The sequence below is a fragment of the Canis lupus genome, chromosome 3, assembly GCF_048164855.1.
Source record: "Canis lupus baileyi chromosome 3, mCanLup2.hap1, whole genome shotgun sequence".
In the NCBI taxonomy this organism is placed as follows: Eukaryota; Metazoa; Chordata; class Mammalia; order Carnivora; family Canidae; genus Canis; species Canis lupus.
Window position 1 is genome coordinate 41,199,354 of NC_132840.1, and position 15,280 is coordinate 41,214,633.

Genomic DNA, 15,280 nt, shown 5'->3' on the forward strand with positions numbered 1-15,280 from the left:
GTCCACAGCCAGTTTGAGGGAGAGTGTTTCTGCAGGTGGGAGGGGAAGGTTTTTAAGGCAGGGCTCCAGCAAGGGAGAGGAGAGCAAAGATGAAGAGGAAGAGAAATGATGAGGTGGGGGTGAGAGTTCAAGCCACATGACCTCCACCTTCCCAGTAAAGCAGGGAACAGACCAAGTACCAAGAGAGAGTACCTACGAATGGATTTGGAGCCAGAAGACAGGAGATGGGCCAAGTTACAACCATCACTGAGGAGACTGGATGAGAGGCAACATGAGGGAGGCCAAGTAGCAGCAGAGGTCAAAGGACATGGATTTAAAATGAATCCATCAGTCCCAAGGCAGCTTCAAAAGAATGGGACAGTAAAGTTTTAATCTAGGGTTGGGGTTTACACAAACAAAAGGTGTGAAGGGGAGACTATAGGGAGGAAGGGAGGACAGGGCAAGGGTGTAAGTCTAGAGCCAGAAGGGGAAGGAGAGAAGCGAAAAAGGAGAAGTAGGTAGCAGGAAGGGGATGTCTCCAAAGACAAGGTGTGAATCCCCCCCTTGTACTGCGAAGAGCTGACTCTCCCACCCCCCCACCCGCCCTGGGCAAGAGGGCACCCCCACGAAGGACAGGCAAAGGTCACAGCAGCTTCCCTATCAGACATACCTTCCAATCCACATACCTGGCTTCAAGAATTTTCCTGCAGCTGAATAAATAAAAGTGAGTCCAGAGAAAATGTCCTAAACAAAACCTGAATGTATCTGTTAGTGAACTGCTTGAGATTTTAATGTAACTCAGCACTGAAAAAAGAATGTTAAATTCCACCGTGAAAAGTTGTAATTGATGCCACCCCCGCCCCAGTTCCAGTCTAAGAATGGAAGATGTAATCAGAGTGTGCATTTTCTCGGTGGTGCAGTGGGCTCTGTGTCACCCAGCATCCAAGAAGCTGTGCCGAGCACAATTTGCATTGCATTTAACCCTCATCTTAATCTGTGAAGGAAGGAATCGTTGTTCCCATTTTATAGAGGAGCAAACTGAGGCTCAGGGGGGCACAGTGGAGATTCAAAACAAGCTCTTTCTATCTGGCAGTGTTTTCCATCACAGACTCTCTTTATATAGGCATAGAGGTGATGTAATGACCTTCAATATTCGAGACGGAGCATTAGGAGAAAAACAGTGGAATAGTATGTAAAACCCCATTTAAAAAAAATTCTATCCAGCTATATATACACACATATGAGCCTATACACACATTAGGATGGAGCCTAATGTGGGCCTCCATCCCAGGACCCTGGGATCATGACTTGAGCTAAAGGCAGATGCTTAACTGACTGAGCCACCCAGGTGCCCCATTTTTTAAAGTAGGTTCCAGCCCAACATGGGGCTTGAACTCACAACCCTGAGATCAAGAGTCGGATGCCCTCCCGAGTGACCCAGCCAGGCACCCCCTTAATCACCAAATCTTAACAGTTCAGAGTTTTCTCCTTTATATATTTCTATATTATTGTAAATGTTTTCCACTCACTGGCATGATTTTTAAACTAATTTTAAATAAAAAATTTCCCAATAGAGTTTATTGAACCTTTCAAATTGCAAAGACCACCCACCTACCCACACACACACTGTAAAAATTATTTTAAAAATGGAAAAAAGTTCTCTTTTCCATTAGTTTATCAATTTAAAAGAACACAAATTTCGGGACACCTGGGTGGCTCAGCGGTTGAGCACCTGCCTTCAGCCCAGGGTGTGATCCTGCAGTCCCGGGATCGAGTCCCACGTCGGGATCCCTGCATGGAGCCTGCTTCTCCCTCTGCCTATGTTTCTGTCTCTCTTTCTGTCTCTCTCATGAATAAATAAATAAATAAATAAAATCTTTTAAAAAGCAAACACAAATTTCATCTTGTCCTTCAAAAGTCCAATTTTTTTAAGCTTAAAATGTTAATAAAATAAGGTGGTAACATCTTACAATACAACAAATACCTTACTTGTCCTTGGCAAGTTTCGGTACTTCCAGCAAAGACAGCAGATGCCATGGCTGAGTGAAGTGGTCAAAATGACTCACCTCAGGGCCCCAACATCTCCCTCTCTTCAGGTGACTGCTCCCATCCTTCTCTTCTGAGAGTTTCCTTCCCAAGCCATCATGCACCAAGCATCCTGTTGTCCCCACCTAACCACGACTCCATAATTAAAATTTTCTCAAGTAGTAAAGTTCATTCCATCATCTGATTAAGGAATTACAAAGTTAATGGTTTAGAATTTTCTTTCTCTACCCTTATAATTAATTAGCGCTTCAGTAGGAGCTTTCTGAACACACTGTATGAATTTGAGAGTGAGCTGAATGGTGGAAAGACCAGGCAAACTGGTTGACCAGTGGGATATCAACCTCTAACTCTGGACAGCCATGATCACCTGAATGGCCACCACTCACTTTCTGGGCAGGTCTTGCCTTGTGGATATTAATTCGGGTCCAGTGTTGCCAAACCTGACTTTTTCCAAAAGAAGCCAGAATGTGGATTCATGTAAAATCTGATTTTTAAATGTTGACTTAAATCTTCTTTGTGTAAACACTGTGGAGGTCAAATAAAAGCCACATGTAAACCCAGCACTGCTCGCCTGCCCACCAGTTAGGCGCCGACCTCATCTCAGCCCACCACCCTTCCAGGCTGGTCACCAGCTCCTCTGCCCCTCACCCTGCGCCTCTGTGCCTGGGCTCACACCATACCAACCTCTGAGATGCCCTTTCCTGTCTTCTCTTCCAGAGTCCATCCCATCCCAAGGATCTGCTGAAATGGTACCAACTCTTCCTAATCCTAAATATTAATCTCAGTTAATATTGCCCAGCCTCCAAGGCTTTCTAACAAACACTACTTTCCTTCCATTGCATTTCCACTGATTTTGGGACTCCTCACATTCTGTCTCTCATTGCCGTTATTTCCGCATGTTTGAGTCTTTCTGGTAGATCATAAATTGGTAAAAAGGAAGGATGTGTTCACATGTGTGCCTGCTATGACTTTGGTGCTGTTATCCTCATTTCATAGGAGGGAAAACCAAAAGCTCAGTGAGTAAGTGGTCATCCTGAGCTTTCTGCATATACTGTCACTCTGCCCATTTTCTACACCATCTTCTACACCTCCCTCTGCTCCTGCTATCCAGAATCCTCCTCCTTCCTTCTCCATCTGGTAACTCCTACTCAACCCGCAAGACAGTTTTACCTACCAGCATCTTCTCCTCTCCACACACTAGACAGGGCTGGTCCCCCTCCCCACACTCCTGTGCTCCCCTAGCACCCTGTAAGAACATCTGTCAGATGCATTCATCAAACTGTAATTAGCTATCTGATTCTTTATTTCCTCTGTTGTGCTGTAAGCTCCCTGCCTCACACAGTCCCTGGCCCAGGATAAGTGACAGTCAGTGCTTATTAGATGGCAGGAAGGAAGGGAGGGAAGGAATGAGGGAGGGAGGGAGGAAGGGAGGGGTGGGAAGGAGGAAAGGATAGTAATAGCCCACAGGCAATCAACAAATGTGAGGTATAATCAACCACATGGTTCCTAGCCCCACTTCTGGGCTGGAATTGATGCTGGCTTCTTTGTAGGCCAAAAGCAGAGGTACATGGGAAGGCTCCAGTTGTACCTCCTTCACCCGCCCTCCCCACCAGAGTGGCAGCTTGCTGCTGGGTTTCAAGGCCTTAGGAATCAGTATTCACCTCTGCTCTTTGCTCCTGGTCTCCAGCCCTAGGGAAAGTGATTTTCTGCATCAGTTAGACTCCTCTGCTTTGGAAGGACAACATCAGTTATGATGAGGACGATGGGAATGAGCCTTCCCCAGAGGCTGGCGGGAAAGCACACTGGTGAGGCTCACAGCAGGCTAGTGCAAAGAGAAGGGCAGACCACGATGCTCACTGCCCAGAGCAGACAAGGGAGAGGGGAGGATCCTCTTTCTGAGAACCCTAGAAGTGAGGCTCTCTGCTCTGGGGACTGCTAGAAAACTCCTGTGACACTGCCCCTCAACCCTACCCCTCTCTTCATTCACAGGCCAGAAGGCTGGGCCAGGATGCTCCTGCTCTTGGATCCTCTCCCAGACCTAGGCTGAACTGGTCTGCTCACCACCACTCCACCAAAGTCATGTGAATAAGTGATGGAAGGAGGCCAAGGATGCCATTCCTCCAGGGAGTTCAGAGAGAACCTCTGAACAGGCCTGGAAGGCCAAAGATCTGGGGAAAGATCACAGGATCCATCCTCCTCCAGAGCCCAGAAAGTCTTCCCAGGTCCCCTCTGACCCAGACTCCACGTTCAAATAGCTGGGATGGAGGAGCAGGGTCCCCCCTGCATCCCCCTTCTCCTGCCTCTTTGTCGTCCATCTCTGGTGAGCCACCCAGAATCTCTCCCAACCCCCAGGTGATTCCAGTCCCCACCTCTAGACTAACTCAGAATACCAGGCTCTCACTGACAGCTCCGGCAGGCCCGGCCTCCACAGGTACTTCAGCTCAATAAATTCTCAATGAACCAGTAAGACAGGATCTCTTACCCTATTTTAGAGACAAGAAAATAAAGTTCAAAACCATTTTATAATTAGAGATGAAAAAAAAATCTTAAAAGGAGACCACACTACTTAAATAAACAAAATACTTTAAAGGAAACACACACACAAAAATTAATAAGAACCAGAACTTGAGCGAGAGAACTGACCGAATAACTTCCTGCCATAGAAAGAAAGAAAAAAATAAGCTAATTTTATTATTTATTTTGTATTTATTTATTGTATGTATTTATTATGTGCCCATTCTCACTTCATACTTGGGGTAACCCTAAGATGCAATCTCTTATTATCCCCATTTTACAGATAAAAACCTGAGGGACAGGGAGGCAGTAGGACTTAGCGTAAAGCCCAGGGCCGCAGCAGGGAGCTCACAGGTTCCCCTTCGGGGTAACATGTTAGCATTTTAACAATAGCTCTCTAGAGAAGACAAGTCATCCAAAGGAATGACTCCAATGCTAGGAATTTCAGGCCTCAATTCTCCCAGTGGGCTGAATTCTCTGGGCAGGAGACTTTGGCACCACCAGGCTTCACCCGAAGGCGGCCACCCACAGGCCTGGCTGACACAGGGCTCCATTCAGCAGCTGGCAAAGCCGAGGACTTGGGGGTAGAATGAGAGAGATTAGGTCAGAGAAGGCCAGCCTGAGGCAGGCACAAGAGTGGGGCAAGTAAGCAACTGCAGAAGAATGTAATTTCAGGTGCTCTGCAAACATCCCCTCACCCCGAAATATCAGCCTGCTTGACAGTGTGGGAGAGAGACACTTTCAGTGTTAGTGTCAGGACCGGGGGGTGAGCTAGTACAAGAGGCCTGGGTTCTCACCCCAGCTCACACCCTGTGCCACCAGGGCATGACACCTGCCCTCGCTGGTCCACATCTGTAAGACTAGAGGGGTAGTCTAGGTAACCAGTGAGGTGTCGCAGAGACATGGACCTCAGCAGGTGCCAAGAATGGTCCTGAAAAGAGAATCGAAGGACACAGTTCATCTGCTTTGATCAAAGTTCTCCTGAGAAGGACTCCAGGCCAGGTGCTCCACTGAGCTCTGGGATGGGGAAAGGAAGCTTATTGCCCAAGGGGACAGCCTCCTAAGTAGCACTCATGAAATCTCCCCTGGAGGCCAGAGCTGACTGCTACAAGGAGTGATGCTGGCTGCCCACAGGCCAGGTTTGAGGGGTTCAGGCAAGCCCTCCTAGAGGAGCCTAGGAGATAGACACCATCACCTGGTATAAACAGAGGTTGGAGACACCCAACTGGAAAGAACTATCCAACATGGCACTGAAGCACTAAAGAGAATGCATGCAAATTTAAGAAGGAAGCATCACAGGACACCTGGGTGGCTCATCGGTTGAGCGTCTGCCTTCAGCTCAGAGCGTGATCATGGTCCAGGGATCGAGTCCTGCATCGGGCTCCCCGCAGGGAGCCTGCTTCTCCCTCTGCCTATGTCTCTGCCTCTCTCTGTGTCTCTCAAGAATAAATAAAATCTAAAAAAAAAAAAAAAAAAAAAAAAAAAAACAAGGAAGCATCATTACCTCCATCTAACAGATACCGACTGAGGCTCGGCGTCTCGGCGTGGTCTTGGCCAGGCAGCAGAGCCAGTGGGAGAACCCGATTCTGCTTGGCCTTATAGCCTTCGCTGTCTATTTTTATCCTTCCCTCACTAATGTAGCCTGTGCACCTGTGAGAGGAGTAAAGGTAGAGAGGGGAAAGGGAGGAGGTGTAAGAAAGGCAAAAGGCTGGAGAGAAGGATGGAGAAGCCAGGGATGGATAGTAAGCACTTTCTTACTAAAATAAAATGGCAGCCACAGTTTGGGAAAACCCAAACAGATGCTTCTGTGTTTGTGGATAGTGGTTTTTAAGAGCACTGGGTTCTGGAATCAGCCAAATCTGGTCTGAGCTCCTGGCTCCACCACTTAATCCCTCTGTGACCTACAGCAAGTACTTATCCTCTTAGAGCCTCACTTTATTCCCCCAATACAATGGGAATACTACTAGTCACACCTTATTGGGCAGTTGGTAAAGACTGAATAACTGCTATATTGAAAGGGCTTGGCATAGATCTGGCACATGTTAAGCATTCAATAAACGAGAGCAAAAAAACCCAACCACTATTTTAATGTGCTCCAGAGGGCTCTCCTCTCTCCAGGCTTCCTCCTCAAAATCAACATCTGGCCAGTCCCCCCCACATCCTCACTGACTCCCTCCTTCCTTCTGTCTGCTTCCTTTTGCATTCCCTCCATTTCAGAGCCCACTTCAAAGCCTCTTCTCCCAGTCTCCTCCTTCTTCCTAGGATTCCAGCTTGCATTTGATCAAGTGATTCATCAATTAGTCTTAGCTATACAAGCTCCTTAACCTCTCAGGAACACAATTGTCCATTTTGTGGTTGTTTCAACGGACTGGTTTGCATGGGATGGACCAAGCAATGCATGTAGGGGCTGGTGGGTTTGCGGGCTGATAGGAATCACCTAACCACTTTCCCATGTGTGCCTGCAATTTGTAAATTAACCTCTGGATATACATCAAAACCTTCTACCCAAACTACAAATTATGTGCTCTTGCAAATTTGCCAAACTATTAAATGAAATTTACTACTGCTCAAGAATGTCTTGTGCTAATTAGACAGAGATAGATGAGTATATGAAAGATTAGGGTGAGGGAGGGTAGGAAAGTAGGAGCTATAGCTTACTGACTTCCTGTTAGAGGGTCTTAACCCTTTTTGTGCCACGTACCCCTTTAGCAGACTGATGAAGCCAATGGACCCTTTCTTAGAATATTTTCAAATATATAAAATAAAATGCATAGCTTGACTACAAAGAAAGCCAATTATATTGAAATATAATTATTAAAATTTTTCAAAATGAATGCATAATATAGTAATATGCATTCTTTCTTAATGCATTAAATTCCAAGCTTTAGCACCAGCCGTAATTTCAAAGCTGCAGTGGGTATAAACCATAGTTCAAGGTATCTGCAGCAGCTAAAATGTGATATGAAAAGATTTGTGATTTCTACTGTGACAACCTCCCAGATACTACAAATACACTATGTTTTATTGCCTACATTCATAGTCAAAGAAAAATGCTAAATGAAGATGCTATTTTCTTCTCCCAACCATGATCACAACCTGAATTCTACACACAAGCTGGGGTTAACTTGGGCTGTTAACCCCAAGTTAAGAATCTCTGTGAGGGCCTTACAATTCAGTCAGTATTTGTGCTGAGCATATCGCAGGGGTTCCAGCCCACCTTCATCTCCTTCTCGAGGAATCTCCACCCACAGCCCTTCCTGCCACAAAAGGTCCCGTTCTGTACACATGACCCCCCTCTGCCCTCCTCTCCCATCTGATCGGCCCAGGGAGGATGCGTGCCCCAGCAGCAACCCATGCCCAGGCTGGCCAGGGACCAGCCAAGACCTGGCCTGGAGTGAGAGAGAGTCTCAGGGTCCAGAGAACTGAGCTCAAACAGGATCCTCTCTGGAACTGGTACTGAGTGACAAAGGAGAGGTTCCTGCCATAGTAGGCTGAGGGAGGTGGGGGGAGGCGGGCAAGTGCAGACCTGAGCCCCCCCCACCAGCATCAGCTGCACAGACAGCATAACCTCGAACTCAGAACCTCCTCCACCCTGCCTTGAGGCCTGCCTCCACCCTTTCAGGCCTGTTCTTAACTATCACCACTGCATTTTACAGCTGTTCCCCCTCTTCATTACAATCAGCTTTAGGGAGTCTCTGTTTCCTCTATCAGAAGAGCCTTAAGTCAGCATGAACAGTAGCATTTTACAGATGAGAGGGCTGAAGTTCAGTAAAAGCCCAGGCAGTTGCTCAGGCTCACAGGGCTAGCCCAAGGTGAAGCCATTTCCCCTCCCTTCCCCTCCTCCCCTTCTTCCTGAGGCGCAGAGGGGTGCTGGCCTTGATTGCATATTTATTTACAATCATACAGATGATACACGAAAACAATCTCTTAGGAAACGCAAACATTTCTGATGCAATGTCCCTCCTCCCCACTCACTCAGTATCGGGCCTCCTAAGGGTAGGCCCTGACCTACGTGCAATCAGCCACCACCCAAGTTGACATTCCGCATCTTTTTAGGAGGATGGCAGCGCCAGCCGAGGCAGAAGGGAGTGGGATGGTGAGGAACCCACGAGAAGCACAGCACCTGGAAACCCTCAGCCTGGCCGCCTGGTACCCTGCTATGAAAATCAAAATCCATTTCACGGGGAGCCGGCATCTCTGGCTTCTGGGCAAAAACCAGCCTGTGGAGGAGAATCGGCACCGAAGGCTGCTCTTCATCTTGGCATGGGGCAAGTTTTCCCCAGCGCCATATCGTGTGCCCCCCACTTGTCACTTGATGTCAGAGCAACACACTAGAAATACATACCAACGGAGACAACAAAGGATGCTTCCACACAAAGCGGGAAAAGCCACAGCCACATTAAAAATATAAGTATAGCCAGCCAATACGTTCTATTTACTTTGGGGGGAAAAATAACAGAGAGGGGAGCAGATGGGAACTCATGTTTTCTCCCACAATGCCCGTGTCCCCAGAAAGCTGTGTGCGGGGCAGGGCCCAGGCCCCAGGGGCCAGGGGCCAGACGGGACAGTGAGACATTACTTTTGAAAATATGTCTCTTTCCCTTGGAGAAGGAGCATTCAGCCAGCTTCCCAGACACCACCAATCTATAACTGCCTGCATATCACATTAACCACCTACTTGAAGTCTTGGGGCAGCATCCATTTTATCCTGGAAACTGAGACAGGCCTATTTTTAGCAGGAGGGGCCCTCTTCTTTCCTTTAATCCTACTCTGAAGCATTATCCACGTAGACTGGGAACTGTTCACAGAAGGCCTACCTTAGCCTAAACCTTGGGTGCCGAGACACAGAGAGGTTAGGGGTCTAGCGTGAACCACACAGCTGGCTGGCGGGAGATCTAGGCTCCCATCCCAGTATGTCCTTGCCTCTAAGCCCACTGACCACTACGGAACAGCACAAAGCGGTTGACCGTCTGATATCCTGAGAGACAGTTCAGTCGATCTCAGTTTTCTCATTGATTCATTCCATGCCCTAGGAAAGTTGCTTAACCTCTCTGAGCCCCATTTTCCTCATGTGTACACCTGGGGTAATGACTGTCGCTATCGTGAGTGAGGATTACTGAGAGGATTACAGGTGCCAGGGCTTACACACATGCACGCTATTATTATTATAGTGTATCGCTCCCGTTTCTTACGTTGGAAGTGAGTGGATCTGTCATCTGAGAGGTGATCACTGTATCTACCCAGCTGCCCAGGGATGGGCAGGACAAGATTGCTATCGAGCCCATTTTACAGTTAAGAAAAGTCATTCTTCCTCCGAGATGACATAACTTGCATAAGAACGGGGTTTTGGAAGTGAGCACATTCTCAGCATTAAGAAGCCCTAACTAGGGGATCCCTGGGTGGCTCAGCGGTTTGGCGCCTGCCTTTGGCCTCGGTGTGGTCCTGGAGTCCCGGGATCGAGTCCCGCATCAGGCTCCCTGCATGGAGCCTGCTTCTCCCTCTGCCTGTGCTTCTGCCTCCTCTCTCTGTGTGTGTGTCTCGAATAAATAAATAAAAATCTTAAAAAAAAAAAAAAAAAAAGAAGCCCTAACTATCCTCCCTACCATACATACCTCCCAAGGTTTGGGTTGAATTAGAATGAGTTGCTTCTTCCTTGCCCCTTGCGGAGCAGAATCTCTTTGCATCCCTGGCTCACACTCTGTGATCCTTCCTTATAAACTGGAATCAGCACAGTGCCTGGTACAAAGCAGAGACTCTGTGCAGTTTTGATGAGTTGAGTAAGTGAATTAGTGAATGAATGAATGAAGATCCTGATCCACAGAGCAGAACATACCGAATAACCTGAAGGAGGTGTTTTGTTGCAGGAAGCAGGCAGGGAAGAGTTCCAAGGGTAGGAAGCAAGAACCTCATTCTCTTCATCCATTCCCAGAGCCTGTTCTATAGGCAAAAAGCCTTTGACAAGACCAAGAGCTGGGCCCCCACTCTCAATGATCCCCTCCAGAGTTTTGCCAAACGTGGCCCACACGACTCAATCCAGGGCCCAGAAGATAACTGTGAAGCACACGTGCCCTCCTCCAGCTAAAAGAGATGTAATAATATTGCAGGCAAGGGGCAGCAAACAGGCCAGGGAGATGGCCCATCCGTCTTCCTAATTGTCAACTCTGCCCATAATAAGATTTTTTTCCCTGTCACACCTTAGGCTGCTACTGAACTGAAGCAAAACCAAAATATCCATCTTCCAGTCATGAGCAGTGGCCCTCACAAAGTGCCAGGGATGAAAGGAGGCTACTTGGCTTGGAGAAGTGGAGAAAACTGGAAGGTGCCCCGGAGTCAGGAGCTGGGGGTTGGGAGATGGTGTCAGTGGGGGTTATTGGGGAGGCAGTAGGGGGTACTGGGGGGAGGACAGCATGCTGTTAACCAGCTGGAGGTGCTTAGACAGTCACTGCATCTCACTGGGCCGCTGCTTCCTATAAAACTTAAAGTCCAAAGTTCTGGAAATGGGGTCAGTGGGTGATGGGAGGGCTGTGAATCATGTGATACTATATACAAGATATTTTATGTTACATGCACTTGGAGGAAAGGATGGTAGCCATAATTTTCATCAGAATCACCAAGATATGTGTAACACTCCCTCCTCTCCCTAAAAAGTCAAGAAATATCATCCTAGACCATTTTCATCCAATAAGCATAACATATCCTGCTCTGTGCTAGGTACTTGAGACACAAATATGACAGGAGGAAAAAAATATATAGCAGGAGAGTCCTGCTTTTGTGATGCTCAGTGAAGTTTATGCTCCCTGTGACAAAAGCAGGTCCAGGGAACTCAGAGAACAGACTCTGGTCAGGAAAAGCCTTCCGGGATGGCCCTGGCCCTGGTAGTGGTGGTGGCAGCAGCAGCGACGGCAGAAACCTTAGGTGTCATGCTGAAGTTGGAAGCTGGGTATGCGTTCACTGGGTGAATAAGTCCGAAGAGTATTTTAGACAAAGGATAGCATGTACAAAGACAATGTGATCTCCAGGAACTGCCTGAAGTATAACCAGGAGTAAAACACAGAGGGGGCTCCTGGGGGTTGGGTAGTCCGGATATAGGGGAGTGGGAGAACCCAAAACAGGGCTAGAAAGACAGTAGGGCCCAGATTAGCAAATGCCATATAAGCCATCCCAAAGAATTTTTTTATTATGGTCAATGAGTTCATTCTAGCTTTAAAAGTCTTAAGATGAGCCCCCACCCCCCACCCCCACATGAATCTCCCTAACTGTTGGGCAGAGGCCTTGGTTAGTTGTGAGCACAGTGGGCAATAGAGGACAATTGGAAGAAAGAACTGCTGCCCCTTGGCACCCTGAGAGGGTACGGGCTGTCTACCAAAGTGCTGGTACTAAATGCACGTGTGCCGGTGACGCCGGCATCTGCTTGACAGTCCCTCTGTCTACCTCTCCCAGCCAGGGGCATGTCAACTGCTCATTATCATGGCTGATTGGCCCAGGCAAGGGGATGACATTTGGGCCCGTCGCCTCAGAGTCCTCTCACATACTGTTCCTCTGGATTAGAAGGCTCCTTCCGTCCTCTTCAACTGATTTGACTCCTACCAGCCTTCCAACAGAGCGACCCCTGTACTTATCACAGAAGCTCGTAGTACCTCATCCTTTCCTTTCAAAGAGGTCAGCACTGCCTGGAATTCTCAACCTGAGTGATTTGATCCATGTTGGTCTTGGCTCGCGGACTGCAAGTTCCATGCGGCCAGACAGTGCCTGTTTTCTTCATTTCTGTATCCCACTACCTTGCCTGGTGCCTGCAGGGAGCAAGTACTTGTTCATGGACCCTGAGCCATCCCCCTTTCTCAGTGTCCTTTCACATTCCCCAGAACTCACACTATGTATGGTCCAGTGAGTGGAGCTTTGGACATGGGCACGAGGACTAGACTTGAAAAGGTCCTATCGGGATGGACTCTGCTGCTACTGCAAGTGTAGCTCTGTGTTCTTCTATGTCATGCCTTGAAAGGTTCTAAAGAACCCACATTTGGTTTTACCTGCGCAGGCTTTGTGTTTAATTCAGAACGCTCTCTCCCCACCCTCAACCTGGTCATTGGCTGCATCTGACCCTCCTCTGACCCTATTCGTTCAATAGGACTTTGCCAGGCTTCAGGGGGTCATCCTCAGGAAGGGGGGACCCTCCTTCTCCTTCTCCTGGAAAATGCCTCTTCCTGGCCCTCCAGGCCGGCACCGGAGGTCTCTCGAGAGCTGCCACCGCTGGTTCCTGCCGCCCTGGTAGATGCTCAGGGCAAGCGCTAATTTAGACCTGGTGTAGGGGCCCCCCCGGGCTCCACTTTCCAACTCTCAGGCTAAGTAATAACTGGCCGCCCCGCAGGGACAAAGTACTTGGGGGTCAAAGGCTTGACCTTAAGGGAGAGATGAGGAGGAGGGAATCCCACCCAGCGGCACGCAGGCTCCCCAGGGCGGCCCCCCCGCCTCCGCCCAAGGTCGTGACCCAACGCGAGCTCTGGAAAGTTCAGCCAGGAGCCGAGGGATACCGGGGGGTACACCCTGGGGAGCGGCTTTGGCGGAAAAGGCAGCGGACGGACGGGGAGCTGGATTCCAGGTCGTCCCGGGAGCTGGTGCAGGGCGCCCAGTCCCGCAATCTGCATCCCGGACCGCAGCGCCCCGCCGGGAAGCGCCGGGCGGGGGCTGCACCACCCGAGCCGCAAGGACGGCGCGGCCTCCCCCTCCCCAGCCGTCTCCGCCCTCGCGGGCACTGGGGCTCGGGGAGCCGCTCGGGGCGCAGGGGGAGCGGCGCCCACCCTTGGGCAGCCCTCCCCGCGCAGTCGCGGACCCCACGCAGGGGTCCAGCCGGGTCGGCCCAGGCTGCCGCAGCCTCGCTCTCCAGGGGAGCTGGGGACGCGGCGCGGGGCGGGGGCGAGGCGGCCGGGCGGCGGCGGCGCGGGGCGGGTGCTGGCACGCCCCCCTCCACGCGGGCGCGGGCCGGGGTCCCCGAGCGCCTTACCTGGGCGCGCCGCAGGAGTCGGGAGGGAGGCGGCGGGCGGTGCCTGGGGCCGGCTACACCCGGGCTTGGGGGCGCACGCAGCCTCCGGTGCACGGTCCCCGCGCGGGGCGCGCACCCCCGGGCTGGCGCACTCCGGGGGCCCGGGGCGCGCACCCCCTGGGGCGCCCTGTCTGCGGCGGGCAGGGCCTGGGCCCGGGGCGCACACGCTGCGGGGCACACCCACCGCGGCCGCTGCGGGACTGGCCAGGCGCGGCCGGCGTCGCCGGCTGCCAGCACCACCCGAGTCCCCGCCTTCGCTAGGGGAAAAAAAAAAAAAAAAGAAAGAAAAAAGAAAAAAAAAAGCCTCCTGACGCGGCGCGGGCTTTGGTGTGTAGGAAGGGGCAGCATTGCGAAACCGAGGGGAGGGTCTTAGCCTTGATCAGCTCAAAAGGCCTTGGACAGAGTTTCTCTTTGGAAGAAAAACTTTTTTTTTTTTTTTTTTTTTTGTAAAGAGACTCGAAAACTCCTAACTGTATGTAGCGCTTTGCAGATTTCCAGAGTGCTCTCCCGCACATTTCTCAGTCCGTCTTCACGACCACAGTGACTAACTGTTGGGGCGTCTCTGTCCTCATCTTACAGATGTGGAGACAACGTGGCCCCGGGGAATGCTTGCCCAGGCCACCCGCAGGACCCAGGCTTCCTAACAGAATCCTGAGGACAGTGAGGTCTTGTACAGACCCGGGGTTTTCTCCTTGACGGTGGGGATGGCTGTAACCGAACTTAGATCCCCCCTAAGTCATTGCGTTTTCCCTTTGCTTTTTTCCTTCCCAGACGTTGCTTTAGCCCCACTCAGGAATCTGGCCTTTCACCTCACACTGCCACCACCCACAATGCTTTTTATCAGTTCAAACCGTTTGTGTTTCAGTCACTAACCTTGAATGACCGATGCACTAAATGCCTGTGTGGTGCACAGTCAGCCTACGACAAAAATCACTGACACTACTCCATCTTCCAGATGAGGACAAATCCGCACGGGAGGAGTTGAACGTAGAGCCCTGCTGGACTCCAGATCCCGGCCCTCACTGCCCTTACACGCCTTTCAAAGGGTCAGTTGGCACCTGGTAAAACTTAACCAAAGGGGTTGCTTTTTTTTTTAGGGGTTGCATTTTTGGCATGGAAACCCTGAAGGGGGAGATAGTTTGGGGCAAGGGACAGTTCTGGGACTTTCACTTTCCCATCTTGATGGAAACATGGTTATTATAAAGATCCACTTCTCCTAGGGCTCCACTAGAAGCAAATTAATAGCCCTAGGATGACAAACAATGGCAACAGAGGTTTGGCCCCGGTACTGGGAAGTAACTGGGAGTAGTGGTGAGCTTGAAGGCAGCTCCAGGCTCCTGCTGGAGTGAAGGGGCTGCTGCTACTCAGCTGTAGTGGGTTGTTGCCCATCAGGGTACTAACCCTAAAACTAAAACTGCCAGTTACTGTAACAGCAAAAATGGGTTTATTTGGGAATAGCAGAGAATTTCAATCCAGGGCAAGGAAGCCAGAGCAAAACCATAGGCAAGTCCAACAAACAAAAGAGAAGAGCGTTATTTTATGGAGAAGGAGGGGGTTGGGATGGGTTGTTTGGAACAAAAGTGCAGTGGAGAGAAGGGAGAGTTAAGGGTGACAACAGGTTTTCAGTGGCTGAGTTGGAGGGGTAGGCTATTTGTTGTAGGAGATGCAATGTACATCTTTCCCTCTTGGGGCCTGTAATTGATA

The 15,280-nt window shown here is 50.0% G+C and overlaps 1 protein-coding gene across 5 annotated transcripts in view; it reads right to left on the minus strand.

Moving 5' to 3' along the window:
• Positions 1 to 13,687, minus strand: part of KANK4 (KN motif and ankyrin repeat domains 4) — a 67,984-nt gene extending 54,297 nt beyond the window's left edge. For 2 of the 5 annotated variants that reach the window (XM_072820514.1, XM_072820516.1), the window contains exon 1: positions 13,538 to 13,686. The gene's annotated coding sequence lies outside the window, so the exon portion shown is untranslated. Of the gene's footprint in view, positions 1 to 13,537 lie in introns of all 5 variants that reach the window. The other 3 variants (XR_012028189.1, XM_072820518.1, XM_072820515.1) reach the window with 3 other exon arrangements.
• Positions 13,688 to 15,280: the final 1,593 nt, after the last annotated feature.